The following is a 14,787-nucleotide window of genomic DNA, read 5'->3' as shown; positions in this document are numbered from 1 at the left end:
TCTAAGAACCCGAACATATGTAGCTTAGCATTGTTAACCATGGTTAGTGCCACAATGGCAGATGAGCAGCTAACTTGCTAATGGATTTAGCAAGTTAGCAACTATTTTTAATTTCGGCACAATTTTTTTATGAACTCATATTCAGAAGTTTTTTTTTTCCCCCTTGCCAAGTTGTTTTGCACCATTGCTGTTTGACTTCTCTGGATTTCATGTCATCCAAGTTAGGGAGCTAGCTTAGTGACCTAGCTAAGCTAAGCGCTTGTGATACCTCGGTGACAAGTAAAAGGAGTCGGCGTAAATGCAATGATGATTTGGATAGGAAGGAATAGGAAATGTTAGATGACAAAACATTCCTAAAACGCATGGTTAGCTACTTTTTATCATCGCCAGTTAACTTAAAGAATGAGCAGCTAACTAGCTAAATTTAGCAAGTTTGCGCTTGATTTCCTTTGTTGGCCATACTTTTATTGAACTCACATTTAGCAGTTTAGCATTTAAAGTTGTTTTGATGTTGTATTGATTTCATGCCAGGTTGACGAGCGAGACTGGCAGTGGCAAAGCCTAGTGCCGAACTAAGCCAAAGTACGAGGATTTTGTAATTTTTTTGTTTTGTTTTTTGAGATGTTTCATAATTTTTGTGGACGATGATCATAATTTTTTTTTTATTTTACATAGCAAAATTGCGCACTTAACTTATTATTGTGTGGAAAAAAATAGCAGCTTACATTTATATGGCTCGTTTCAAGGGAGCTGAGGACGCAAAAATAAATCTGAAGTAAACAGAAAATGCGTAAATATTACATAAGCCAACAATGTTCCAACGTCACTACTTGTTCCCTCAAGTTGTCGTCTATGTTCCTTCCCTTCCCTCATTTATACGACACAGTAGGTGATCATCCTCATCCTCCTTTTCTTCTTCGTGCTACAGATGTCGCTTCCCAATGTGAGAAGTGGGTCAATGAAAGCATCTTCCAAGTGTCATTTAAAGGTGGTAACATTTAAAGGTGAGAGATATGAAAGGGTAAAGCACAACCATGAAGATCATCCCAAGTAGGAGGCCGTCAAAGCCCTGAAATTTACCCAAAATTACTGCTTATAACCAAATGGTGGACTTGTTCAATTCTAGGCTTGGGTTCTTGTGCATCCTGTTATGATAGACGTTTCCACCCTATTTCATTGGTGTCAGGGACATTTTTTTTTTAAAAATTGAATGAACGACCAAATTGACAAAAAAAAAGAACAAAAAAAGAAAATTCTTTTTTTTTTCCAACCTTATTCAAACCACAATGTCTGACTTCTTGTTCAATTTCAGGCATGAGTCCTTGAGACTTTTTTTGCATCCTGTTATGACAGACATCTCCGCCAAATTTCATATTGATCTGTGAAACTGGTGTTTTTTTTATTTTTTACTTTCAGAGAATCCTTGACATCTGAAAAACAATTAGCTTGGTAGCACCTCCGTCATTATTCGGAAAATTCTTTAGAAATTGGGCAGACCCATAAAGGAGTCTCAAGCAACTATGCCTGAAAAGACAAAGGAAGTCTGCCATTTTGGCCCAAAGCAGTTGCGGTCAACTAGATTTGAATATAAAATTCCACCCCCAAACTAAGGCAGTTTGACTTACAGTAGCAACTTGAAATTTGGTAGTCATGAACAGACCCACAAAAAAGTCTTCAAAACCCATGGTTAAAAAGACCATGGGTTTTGACCATTTTAGGCTCAATTGCCTTAATCGCGGCAACAAAAAAAAAATATATGTATGGAATGTATGTATGTATGTGGTCTACTCATGACAAAAAAGTCTCAAGGAGTCTGCCATTTTGCTTTGAAGTGGCCATTTTAAGCTCAATTGTCTGAGTTGCACCAAACTAGGTTTATTTAAAAACAAATAATAATAATGTAAAAGCCAGCTCGTAAAATTTAGCAACAGGAAATCTGGTAGACATGTTTATTATGAGTGGACCCAGAAAACAGTCTCAAGAAACCATACAAGAAAAGAAAGTAAGTCTGCCATTTTGGTCCAAAGCAGCCATTATATTCCACAAAGAGATTCATAGACGCGTATATTTAACAGCGCTAATAAGGTATGATTGAAGTATGAAATAAAAATGGTGCTGTTTGACGTATTCCTCATTACAAACAGTCTCTTCTGATTGCAGTCACTTACACTCCACTGAGGAAATACAGCAAATATTTGCCTTAAGCTAATGAGCATCGCATGTCGCAAGCAGATTGCCTCAAAGCAAACAAACAAGTCGCGAAGGAGTCCTGCGGGCTGCTGGACATTTTTACAAGATGTTTGCAGTTCCATTAATACGCTAAAACGCGTTAATGGCTGCCACTTATGTTTAATGCGCATAGAAATTAATCTTTAGTGGGGTTAGGGTCTTCATCCGGCACCTATTTGTCATTAACATAGGCGGCGGTAACGCACACTCAACGTACATTGCCGCTAATTGCACCATGCTGAAATACAAGTAATTTTTAGTTAGCCTATAAATAAAGACATTACTAGTTGCTCTTCGAGTTAACATGTTAATCGGAAGTGCCAAATCGACCAAGTGTTTCCACAAGATTCCCCTTTTTGATGTTTTTAAAATTTGGCTGTTCCATTAGTTGACGCTATGAAACCTTCATTTAAAAACAGAAAAAAAAAGAGACACAACGATAACACCAAGCCAATCACTGTTATATGTTTTAATGAACTGAGTGTTTCCACAGGTTTTCAGTTATTGCGGTACGACAATACATCGGTTACTGCCTAACAATATGTCAGGGCTGCTGTTTCAGAACCCTGAGTCCAGCCCTTGTGTGTGTGTGTGTGTGTGTGTGTCATGAGTGCTTTGCAGGGTTGACGTGTTGACTACTCTTAAGACTCTGTGGGACTCCAACTCGTCGCCAGACTATCAACGCTCTATGTCGAGTTCGTAGCATAGCCGCCTTGTCCACCTTTATCTTTCTACCGCATATTCGTGGTACTGTGATACAATACTTAGCGTTAATATTGTATCGTAAATTACTCTGGAAAATCCGATGTTTACGAAATACCTTCAGTAAATATTGTCTCTGAGAGTTAACACAGATCAGAAGGGCATGCCAATTGTTATTTTTAAATTAATAAATTAATGGTTTCACTATTTTGTTATTGTGATACAAGAGTAAAGACATCACGAGTCACTCCCACAGTTAACACGTAGATAGGAGGTGCATGCAGATTGTTGTTTGTTTTAGTGTTTCCACAAGTTCTCCCTTTTTAAATTGTTGCAATCACTGAATAAATGCATAATTAGTCGCTTTCAGTTAACATATTGATTGGAAATGAATGCCAATCACTGCAGTCTCTGCATCTTTTTGCACAATTGTTGTTTGTTGTTGTTTTTTGTCAATGTCTTTATGTCTCCAAAGTGTTCTGTAAATTGACTGTCTGTTGTACTAGAGTGGCTCCAACTACCGGAGACAAATTCCTTGTGTGTTTTGGACATACTTGGCAAATAAAGATGATTCTGATTCTGGGTAAAGACACTAATCGTCTCGCTCTGAGTTAAAACATTAATTGGAAGTGGATGCCGATCGTTTGTTTTGCTTTAATAATTGTTTTCCTTTTTCCAGTTATTTCAATAAATGAATTCAAATATGACTATTCGCTGTGCGAGTGAAGGCATAGGATGGGAAGCATGTGTCCTATGGAGTGTGTTGTGCTATGTACACACGAGAAGGTTGGCCATGACACACCTCGTACTTGACCGGCAGTGGAGACGAGTTGATTTTTTTTTTCCTGTCAAAGGCGAGCGGGAGGGGGAAAAAAAGTGACCAAAAGGCTCTAAAAACGAATAAAAAGTAGAGTAGAGAAAAGGAGAAAGAGAATAGACGAGACAAGATGAGATGAGGCAGCATTGAGAGGACAAGCGATTGAGAGAGAAAAACATTCCAGAGGAAGAATGACATGCAGGTCACACCTTCAGCAATAAAGACAAGAAAGAGAAAAGGAGAATGTGTCTAGGTGTGTGTGTGTGCACAACATTTAACTCCTTTAAAAACACAAAATGGAGTCTGGCTTTCAGTCGGAGATGATTCTTATCCTGCTGCCCTCCTCCTACTCTTCCTCCTCCAGATTCTCAATTTTCTCCTCTTCTGCCGTATCCTCCTCCTCCAACTCCTTATTTTTCCTCACTCTCATCTTCCTTTTCACTTTCTCATCTTCCTTTTCATCCTCCTTCCTCCCCCTGCTACTCATTTTTCTCCTATACCTTCAAGTCCATCCATTTTCTGAGCCGCTTCTCCTCACTAGGGTCGCGGGCATGCTGGAGCCTATCCCAGCTGTCATCGGGCAGGAGGCGGGGTACACCCTGAACTGGTTGCCAGCCAATCGCAGGGCACATGCAAACAAACAACCATTCGCACTCACACTCTCACCTACGGGCAATTTAGAGTCTCCAATTAATGCATGTTTTTGGGATGTGGGAGGAAACCGGAGTGCCCGGAGGAAACCCACGCAGGCACGGGGAGAACATGCAAACTCCACACAGGCGGGGCCGGGGATTGAACCCGGGTCCTCAGAACTGTGAGGCTGACGCTCTAACCAGTCGGCCACCGTGCCGCCTACCTTCAAGTCCTTTCTCCTAATTAATTTTTTCCTCCTCCTCCTCTTTATCTTCCTCCTCCTCTTCCTCCTCCAGCTCCTCATTTATTTCCTCCCCTTCCTCTCCCTCATCATCATCCGACTTTTCCTCCTCTTCCTTTTTCCCCTCTTTCTCCCTCGCCTCCTCTTCCTTCTCTTCTTTCTCGTCTTCCTCCTTATCCTCCTCTTCCTCCTGCTTATTTTTCTCTTCTTTTGCTTTATGCTTATGGTTTTTCCTCCTTCTCCTCATCCTTATTCACTTCCTGCTCCTCATTTTCTCCTCTTCTTTCTCCCCGTTTTCGACTCATTCTACTTTTTCTTAATTCTCTCCTTCTTGCTCTTCTTCTCCTCCTCCTTATCATTCTCAACCTCCTCCTCCCGCTTATCCTACTTTTCCTCCCTTCTCATTTTTGTTCACTTCTTTCTATGTCCTCCACTTCCTCCTTTATCGTCCTCTTGCTCATCATTTTTACACTTATTTCTCCCGCTTTCTCATTCTACTTTTCCTTCCTCTGTTCTTCATTTTTCACTCTCTTCTTCATCATTGTCCTCCTCTTCGGCCGCCTTCTCTCACTCTGCTTTTCTCACTCCACTGCTTCTCATTCTTTTCCTCCTCCTTTTTAATCTCTCTTTATCCTCCATTTCTTCCTTCTCCTCTTCATCCTGTCCTCGTTAGCATCTTCCTTCTCCCCTTTTTGTCCTTGTTCTCTTCCTCCCCTTAATCCACCTCATCCTCTTTGTCTCTTCATCCTCACCTCTCCTCTTCCTCATTTTCCCTGAATATTAATATAAATTGACAAATATGACTCACACAAACATCCATGGCAGTGAGTGAGATAAAAAAACGTGACCAAAAATGTGTCTTGATGCCTGGCTCATTGATTTGATATATGAGTAAATTGAGTTACGAGCTTGGTAACGGGAGAAATTAAACGCATAAGGTAGAACGTTGACAGGATACACTAATGTAACAAAATGATTCATGTTCCAAGTGTGAAGCTTTTCAGGTGCGTGCATGAAAAGAATACAAATTCTATATTACATTTTAATGTCAGTTTTAGCATGTTAGCACGAGCAAGGTTCACTTGAGTCTTTGGCCGCAGATGTCCATGTAGCTTCAGCAGATAATCCGCTGTGCCTTTTGAATTTCTGCCTTTTCACGCCGCATTCACAGACCTGGCCGCCTTTTGATTTGCTCTTTTGTGTGCTGCACAATGAAGGTGCAGGCTGGAGCGCCGCCGCTCCTCCGCTTATCCCTCCTGCCTTAAAAGAAGGTTTTGTTTTTTTATGTCCGCGCCGTCACCATCTTGACTTCTCTTAAAAAATTTAAAAATAAAAAAGCCTCGGGCGCTCGCATCTCACTGACGTTCATTTTGTTCCTGACCCTTGAAGTACACACACACTGACAAGTGTGCACAGTACTGAAAAGTGTATTGATCAGCAAAAAAGTTACTTTTTATGAAACATTAATGGCGTACAGACACTAAATATGCAGTAAATATGCCACAGTGGAGATAAAGACATGAAATATGATGTAAATAAGGTACATTAGAGGTCTGCAGAACTTTAAATATGCTGTAAATATATTCACTTTAGAGTTTCAGTATTAATCGGCACAAATATGATGCATTAGAAATGCATAAACTATAAATATGATGTAAATATGCAACAGTCGTGTGCCCATCATTAAATGTGATGTAAATATGATACATTAAAGATGCATGGAACATTAAATAATGAAGTAAATATGCTACATTAGGTAGAGACATGAAATATGAATGTGGTAAATTATAGGTGTATAGATACTGACTGTAATGTAAAAATGGTAAATTAGACAAATATGACAAACTTGCTACATTAGAGGTGTAGAAATGTAATATGATGTGAATATTATATATTAGAGGTGTATAAATATTTACGAGGACATAAGTATAGTAAGTTAACCATAAAATATGATGTAAATATGTAAAACAATAAATATGTAAATATGTTACATTAGATGTAAATACATTAAGTATGACGTAAATATGCTACATTAGATGTGAATACATGAAGTATGATGTAATTATGCTACAAAGGTGATATCGACATTATATACAATGTAAATATTACTATATTATATCAGTGCTCCCCAACCTTTTTTGCACCACGGACCGGTTTAGAGTGGGCATTTTTTTTTCCACGGATATATATATATATATATATATATATATATATATATATATATATATATAGGCGGCACGGTGGCCGACTGGTTAGAGCGTCAGCCTCACAGTTCTGAGGTGCGGGGTTCAATCCCCGTCCCCGCCTGTGTGGAGTTTGCATGTTCTCCCCCATGCCTGCGTGGGTTTTCTCCGGGCACTCCGGTTTCCTCCCACATCCCAAAAACATGCATTAATTGGAGACTCTAAATTGCCCGTAGGCATGACTGTGAGTGCGAATGGTTGTTTGTTTCAATGTGCCCTGCGATTGGCTGGCAACCAGTTCAGGGTGTACCCCGCCTCCTGCCCGATGACAGCTGGGATAGGCTCCAGCATGCCCGCGACCCTAGTGAGGAGAAGCGGCTCAGAAAATGGATGGATGGATGGATATATATATATATATATATATATACAGCAAAAATAAATGAACACAACCAGCTTAAAAACGAATGTCAAATGCATGAAAAATACAACTCACCATAATGCATAACGGATAAAAGAAGCTTTCTTTTCTTCGAGGTCGTAGGCTCTTCTTCTGGCTCCTCAGGTGGCCTTTTGAAAAGAAGCTCCCCGAAGATGTTTGTTTTTTACTCATTTTTGCGGACTTATTTTTAGTAACGTATCATGTGACCGACGTGCAGTCTAGTGTTGTTTCGTTCGCGAATGTTTCGTTCAAAAGAACTAATCTTTTCAGTGAACGTAATGAACTGAATCAGTTCATAAAATGATTTGTTCTTTGAGCTTGGTCGCCGCCTTGAGCGAGTCGGCTGGGAGCAGAAACGTCGGCTGGGAGCAGAAACGTGCTGCAGCATTCTGTGCAGACTTGACGTGTCAATTGCGACGCACAGCTGTTGCAGCAAAGTATATCCAGCAAATTTTCAAAATAAAACATATTTGACATGCCAAGACGCAATACAACAGAAATTATATAAATTGGTCACGCCTTCTGTGCGGCTCGGTAACAAATGCCTCGCAGACTGGTACCGGTCCACGGACCGGGGGTTGGGGGCCACTGTATTAGATGTATAGAAATATGAAAATATGCTACATTTGAGTTACATAGATCAAATACGATGTAAATATGCAACATTAGAGGTGTTCAGAACATTAATTATGATGTAAAAATGCAACGTTACACCATGAAATACAAAGTAAACTTATGATGTAAATAGTGACACAAGCACGTCCGCCGGGGAGAAGATCCGATTGGTCGTCGGCAAGACAAATCAACTCAGACCGGACAAATCACCACCACAACAAACTGCAAATAGGAAATTGACTTCCTGTCAGAAGTGTGAGATACGCGGCAGGAAACAACACACACACACACACGCACACAGCTACACACAACAGGAGCGGACATGAATCTGAACACTTACGTGCAGCAGCACACTGATGGCTATATAATTTTACGCGCGCACACACACACACACACACACTATTGGTTGTATTTTCTCAGATGTGACTCATGACTTCCTCTCGGTGCGCGAACACTTGTGAAAATACACACATGAAAGTTGCACACCGAATTGGTGTTGTTCTTGCACATACTTCTTTTTTCCGTCCTCGTGTCACATTTACAATACAAGAAGGAAAAAGGGCAGTCTTGTTTCTTCAGAGAATATAGTTCGATTTTCTTTTTGAGAAACTTAACTTTTCAAGAAGAATGTGGAATTTTTTTACAAGGATAAGGATAGGAGTTGTTTTTCTTTTTTAGAGAAAAGTTATCTTCAGAGGGTGCAGTTGTATTTATAAGGACAAAAGCTGTAATATTTCAAAAAAATTAAGTCGTTTTTCTGAGAAATGTTTTTTTTTTCAATATTACAAGATTTTTTTTAAGAAGTCATAAAAATGTTAGAGTAAAATGAGAAATTAGACAGACTTTTGAAAAGACATTTTCAAGACAAAAAGTCCCTTTTATCAATAGTAGTTTATGAATTTTTTTTAAGAAATAGTCAGATGACAGGAAAGTCATTTTTTTGCGTTTTTTTTCCTAAATTATAGTCATGGTAATTGTTTTTGAGTTGCCCTGAAGTGACGCTGTGATCAGTGAGGTGGGATCAGACACCTGCCGCCTGGTTGGGAAGTTGTCGGACATTCCCGAAGCGTACAAGCAAACATCTGCTGGGACATCTGGACAATAGTCTCTGTGCCGGTGTGATGTAGATGAAAATTATTATGATGATGATGTACACGCACAGCCTTACCGGGCTACCTAATTAATGGAACAAGAGGACGAGGAAGAAGAAGGTTGTTACGTTCTGACTTTGTCGTCCTGCGGGAGAAGAAAAAAGTTGCTGTGCTGGGGGGGAGGTGACCCCGTCATCCGGGACACTCTGTATGTGTGTCACCATACAATTGTGTGTTTATGTGGCCCCCAGGCTCTGTCCTTGTCCCCCCCAGTGCAAACTTTGATCTGTGGCCCTCGGTGATGCTGCATGACAGATGTTCCTGCTGCTAACCAACACTGACACAGCGTGTGTGTGTGTGTGTGTGTGTGTTTGTGTGTGTTGTTCATGTTGTGGGGACTAACTGTAAATGTAAAGTTTGGACTAACAACTTTCCAGGGTTCCTGCAGGCTAAAGGATGTCACATTTCTGAGATCATATTTTCAAACTAAAATGGCTGACTTTCTGTGTCTTTTCAAGCATGATTTCTTGAGACTTTTTGGTGGGTCTCCTCATGATAGACATGCTCACCAAAGATGAAGTTGATAAGTCAAACTGGCTACGGGGGCTCAATTTTCAAATTCTACTGTAGTTGTATCGTTGTCTTTGGACGGACCCCAGGAAATGGCTATAATGAAAGTAAAAGTAAAAAGGCAGACTTCCTTTTTGGGCATGGCTTTTGTAGACTTTTTGGTGGGTTTACTCATAATAGACATGCCCACCAAATTTCAAATTGATAAGTCAAACTAGCTTCGGGGTTCAAATTTCAACCTCTACTATATAGCCGTCTAAATACGCAGCCCCTGGAAATGACCAAAATGTCTGCTTCAAAGTAAAATGGCAGACTTCCTGTGAAGATTTTGGCATGGCTTCCTGAGACTTTTATGTTAGTCTCCTCATTATAGACAAATCTATTAAATTACATGATGCTAAGTAAAACTGACATCAGGGGCTTAATTTCTTATTTAAATCAAGTCGGCCGCAACTGTGCAAACTGAACCTAAAATGGCCGCTTCAAAGAAAAATAGCAGACTTGCTGTGTCTTTTTGGGCGTGGTTTCCTGAGACTTTTTGAGAGACATGTCTACCAAATTTCAATATGTCAAGTGAAACTGGTGCGGCATGGTGACCGACTGGTTAGAGCGTCAGCCTCACAGTTCTGAGGACCGGGGTTCAATCCCCGGCCCCGCCCGTGTGGAGTTTGCATGTTCTCCCCGTGCCTGCGTGGGTTTTCTCCGGGCACTCCGGTTTCCTCCCACATCCCAAAAACATGCATGGTAGGTTAATTGAAAAACTCTAAATTGCCCATAGGTGTGACTGTGAGTGCGAATGGTTGTTTGTTTGTATGTACCCTGCGATTGGCTGGCAACCAGTTCAGGGTGTACCCCGCCTCCTGCCCGATGATAGCTGGGATAGGCTCCAGCACGCCTGCGACCCTAGTGAGGAGAAGCGGCTCAGAAAATGGATGGATGGAAGTGAAACGGGCGTCGGGCGGCTGATTTTTCCAAATCAGCTTGCAAAGTTCTGTTTTTTATTGCAAGTCACCGAACTTCGCAGCCATGCTCTGCCCACATGTAATGCGGAAAACTTAACTAAATATTGTCAGTTTAATATCACCCATCTGTATAGTATACGTGGTTCAAATTTGATTGCAGTCAGACGAACTCGCGAGGACAAGCCTGTCTTTGAAAGAGCCCTCGGATAGGAAAAAAATGAGCCAGAAATGGTTGCTTCAAACCAAAATGGCAGCCTTTGTGTGTTTTTTCAGACATGGCTCATTGATACTTTTTCGTGGGACTACTCATGATTGACATGCCTACCAATTTCACTTTCCCAAGTCAATCTGGCCTTGTGAATTTTGTTGCTGAATTTTCTAAACATTCTCGGAAGGGCGTGATAGGCCAATTTTAGGGGTCACCCTTACTTCCTGTCACACCCCCATCCCCCACCCTCCACGCCTTCCCCCCCAAAAAGTAGGCCAGTTTGATTTTGTAGACGTGACAGATTGTGTCCATGGCCGTGGTCACCTCTCACCCCAGCGCATGCTGGGAGATTGCACCCCAAGGTGGTCAAGTGCTTCAGATATGATGTTTATGATGCTGCCCACTTATCGTAATTGAGTCATCTATGCAGTTTTCTCATTTATGTACTAAACCTGGGGAGGTCCAAACCTTTTGTTAAAACGGTCACATGCACACACAAAAAAAATAAAAATAAATAAAAGGAAGCAAAGGCCACTTTGACATTCGTCACCTTTAATTTATTTAACGCGCTAAAACTAATTAATCAGTGTTGCTAAAGATATGGGAAGCAATTATGATATATCGTCGCTGTCAGGCAGAAACCTCGTATGTCTAATTATGGTCAATTTAATATTTTTTCATAAACCGATACTATTGGTATGTTCCCACGTCGTCTTGTACTCATTATTAATCAATTGAAAGTGTTGAAAATAGCTTGAGACTCCAATCTACTGTATTAACGCTCTTGAATGCTCAACTGTCTGAGAAGTGTCGTAAAACTCCATCTTTTCTCTCACTCTGCGAGAGTCATGCAGTATTTTGCTAACTCAAGCTTGATAGTGTAGAAGTTTTTCAGACAATGAGGAGTGAAAATAGTTATCTTAAAAACATTTGTGTAAGCCTTTTTTGTTAAAAATGGATTGCTGTAATGCTTCGGTGTAGAACGAACTGGTCAGCCATGAAGGTAAGTGCGTGAAGATTAATTTCCATCTGTGAACATATTAATCAGTGACAGCGTAATAAATAAGTGATATTAAATTAGCGATTGAAAATTATTTTGTGGTAGTGTTGTGTTGATGAACAACAAAATATGACAGCAATAAGAGGTATAATATCAACTTGAACGATGCAGTTTTTTGAAGATGTGAGGATTACGTATATATATATATATATATATATATATATATATATATATATATATATATATATATATAGTGCTTTTTTTTTTAAACAAAAACTAGAGGCTGAAGCAAAAAGTAAAGGATTTTTCAGGGGATTTGGGTGTGGCTAGCAGCCCTGTACACACAGGCGAGGCTGGGATTTGAACCCCGGTCCTGAGAACTGTGAAGCAGATGTGCTAACCAGTTTTCCACCGTGCCGCCACAATAATAATAATAAAAATGCTATTAGATGCTCTAACTAAAGTTTTGTTATCAGGGCGTTATGAATAGAAATGTCAGTTATAGTTTCTTTCGAGAAAAGCTCTATAAAAAAAACAATAAATTAACAGCATTATCATTATTAGTAGTAGAAGTAGTAGTTTGTGCCGCAGTATGCGGAGTCATATTTTAGGAAATGATGATTGGTGGAAAACTAAGTGAAACCACACGGACCAAGTCAATTGTCAGTTTTGCACAATACACTAGAATCCATCATGAAGATGCGGATAGACAAAGGGGTTTATCCTCGCTCATACCTGGCAGCCGCCCCCTCTCTCGCGGCCTGACGCCCCGCCTTAATGTAAGCCATGTGGTGCGGGCGTAATGCTATTTAATGCTATTGTCTGTCAAATCTGCTTAGGGATCAGCGAGGCTGGGATGTGGCCTGGTGAGCCGAAGCCGGACGGGTAGATCATGTGCCGGGATAATCCAATCACCGTGGGCGGATCACAGGCAGCCCGGTCGGCATATTGTGGCCAGAAACCACCTGGATCTTGTTGGCATCTGAGCGTTTGTGGGCCGGGGACTCAATTTAGACTGGCTAGGTGATGGTCTCCATATTATTGAAGTCAGGGGGTCAAACTCATTTTAGTTTAGGGGCCACAATCACCCGAATTAGATCTCAAGTGGGCCGGACCAGTATATTCGTGGCTTAATAAATTAAACTATAAATAATGCCAAATTGTTCCCTTTGCATTAGTTCAAATAATTACAAGAACATTTTGAAAATATTCACATTAATTGATTATTATCTTGTTGCGAATCATATGAGCAATCTGAAATTTCGTGACAAAAAAGTGCAATTTTAACAATATTGTGAACCAGTGTTTCAATTACACGTGCAACACAAAGACAACAGCGGATCTACAGTATAAATACTGTATGTGCCTTTTATAAAACAGCTTCTTATGATCAACAAATCATTTTACATTTACGTAAATTTCCCTATCCATCTGGAAATCTTGACACCCTCAACTGACTAATCACACCATACAAACGGAAGTGGGAACTTTTCAGAAAGAGGGTGCAGGTATCCCCGTCATGTAAATGTACACATAAACATACATACAAGTTGTGGCAGAATATGCAAAAAAACTAAGGGGTTTCATCAAACCAACCTCTTTTGAACGGAAGCTGTTGACTGGTATTTTGCGATATTGAATGTCTTAAAACAGTGGTCCCCAACCTTTTTCCCGCCACGGACATCAGTGCCACCTTCAGTGGACAAAATTAGCAACGACAGTTATTTTGATTGAAAAACCCCACAGGCTGGATTGGACCCCTTGACGGGCCGGCTAAGGCCTCCGGTCCATATTTTTGACACCCCTGATGTAAGTAATTTGAACTCTAACACGAGATCTCTGGGGTCTTGTTTTGCCACACAGAGTCCATCAAGGGACATGTTCAAAATGTCGCTCAGTACTTTAATGTAATTTGCGAAGGCACATGTGTTTCTGATTCCAATGTTTTGAGACGGTCCATCAGCGTGAAGCGGAACAAAGTCGTCTTTAGAGGCGCAGATCAAATAAAACGAAATGCCAGGAAAAGGAGTTTCAGGATTTTACAAAGATCCATCAAAAACCCGACACACAATCCACCTGACACAAACGTACAATGCTGTTGACTTTTCTTGCTGCTTTTTGTTCACATTCATGATATCTGAAATCTTAGTATAAATAGAATTGTACAGTATTCAATTCCTGCATACATGTATTTTTACATTCTTACCGGCTTATGTGTAGACTATTGATACAACAATGCTGCTAACTATTCTTGCTGCTTATTGTTCATGTTCACTTCATCTGCATTTACAGTAAACATAGTAAAGTTGAGTATAAATGCATACTTGTAACATCATTTGTGTTTATTTATTTCTTAACTGATTAGATGTAGACTAAATAAAGCAGTACAACAACGCTGCTGACTATTCTTGCTGCAGTTCATAATACTGATTATTTTATTTTCAACAGTTTATACATAGACTAGTCATATATTTATAGTTGATTTAATCTATACAATGCTGCTGACCATTCTCGCTGCTGTTCAGATTCACTTACTGCATTCAAATATGGTATGTATTTACTAATAATATTACTCTTTTTCAATTATTTGCATTTAGTGATATGTGTACAGTTGTTTTTTTTGCGGCGTACTGCTGACTATCCTTGCTGCTGTCCACATTCACTTCTGAATGTATGCTCTCTATGTAATCAAAGTTAGTATTACTGATAATTCGATTATTAACTGCTTAAATAAGGACTATTTAGTGATAGGTGTATAGCTTTTATGCTACACTCAATGCTACTGACTATTCTTGCAGCTGTCCATTCACGTCTGTTGCCATTTACTCATTGCATTACTTTTTATTTGAGTCACAACTGCTTATAGTGTATACAAAAACAAATATTTCTACTACATACAGTGCTGCACACTATTCTTGATCTTTATTCATTTATTCATAAATTATAGATATCTACAAAGCAAATTGACTAATTCACTATTCATGTACTGTACATTGGTAAAGTATTGTTGGTGTTAATTTCATATTTCTGTGCAGCAAAGATTTGCAGCAAATACGCTCAATGACTGTTCCTATGTGTTTATTACTAAATTATATAT

General features: G+C 39.8%; 1 protein-coding gene across 3 annotated transcripts in view; it reads right to left on the bottom strand.

The window, feature by feature from the left end:
• Positions 1-14,787, bottom strand: part of LOC133484313 (protocadherin-1-like) — a 144,679-nt gene that overhangs the window by 36,146 nt on the left and 93,746 nt on the right. The gene's annotated exons all lie outside the window — the stretch shown is intronic.

Source organism: Phyllopteryx taeniolatus, chromosome 10 (genome assembly GCF_024500385.1).
Source record: "Phyllopteryx taeniolatus isolate TA_2022b chromosome 10, UOR_Ptae_1.2, whole genome shotgun sequence".
NCBI classification, from domain to species: domain Eukaryota; kingdom Metazoa; phylum Chordata; class Actinopteri; order Syngnathiformes; family Syngnathidae; genus Phyllopteryx; species Phyllopteryx taeniolatus.
The sequence above is the reverse complement of the archived record's forward strand: the minus strand, read 5'-3'. Positions and strand labels throughout refer to the sequence as shown.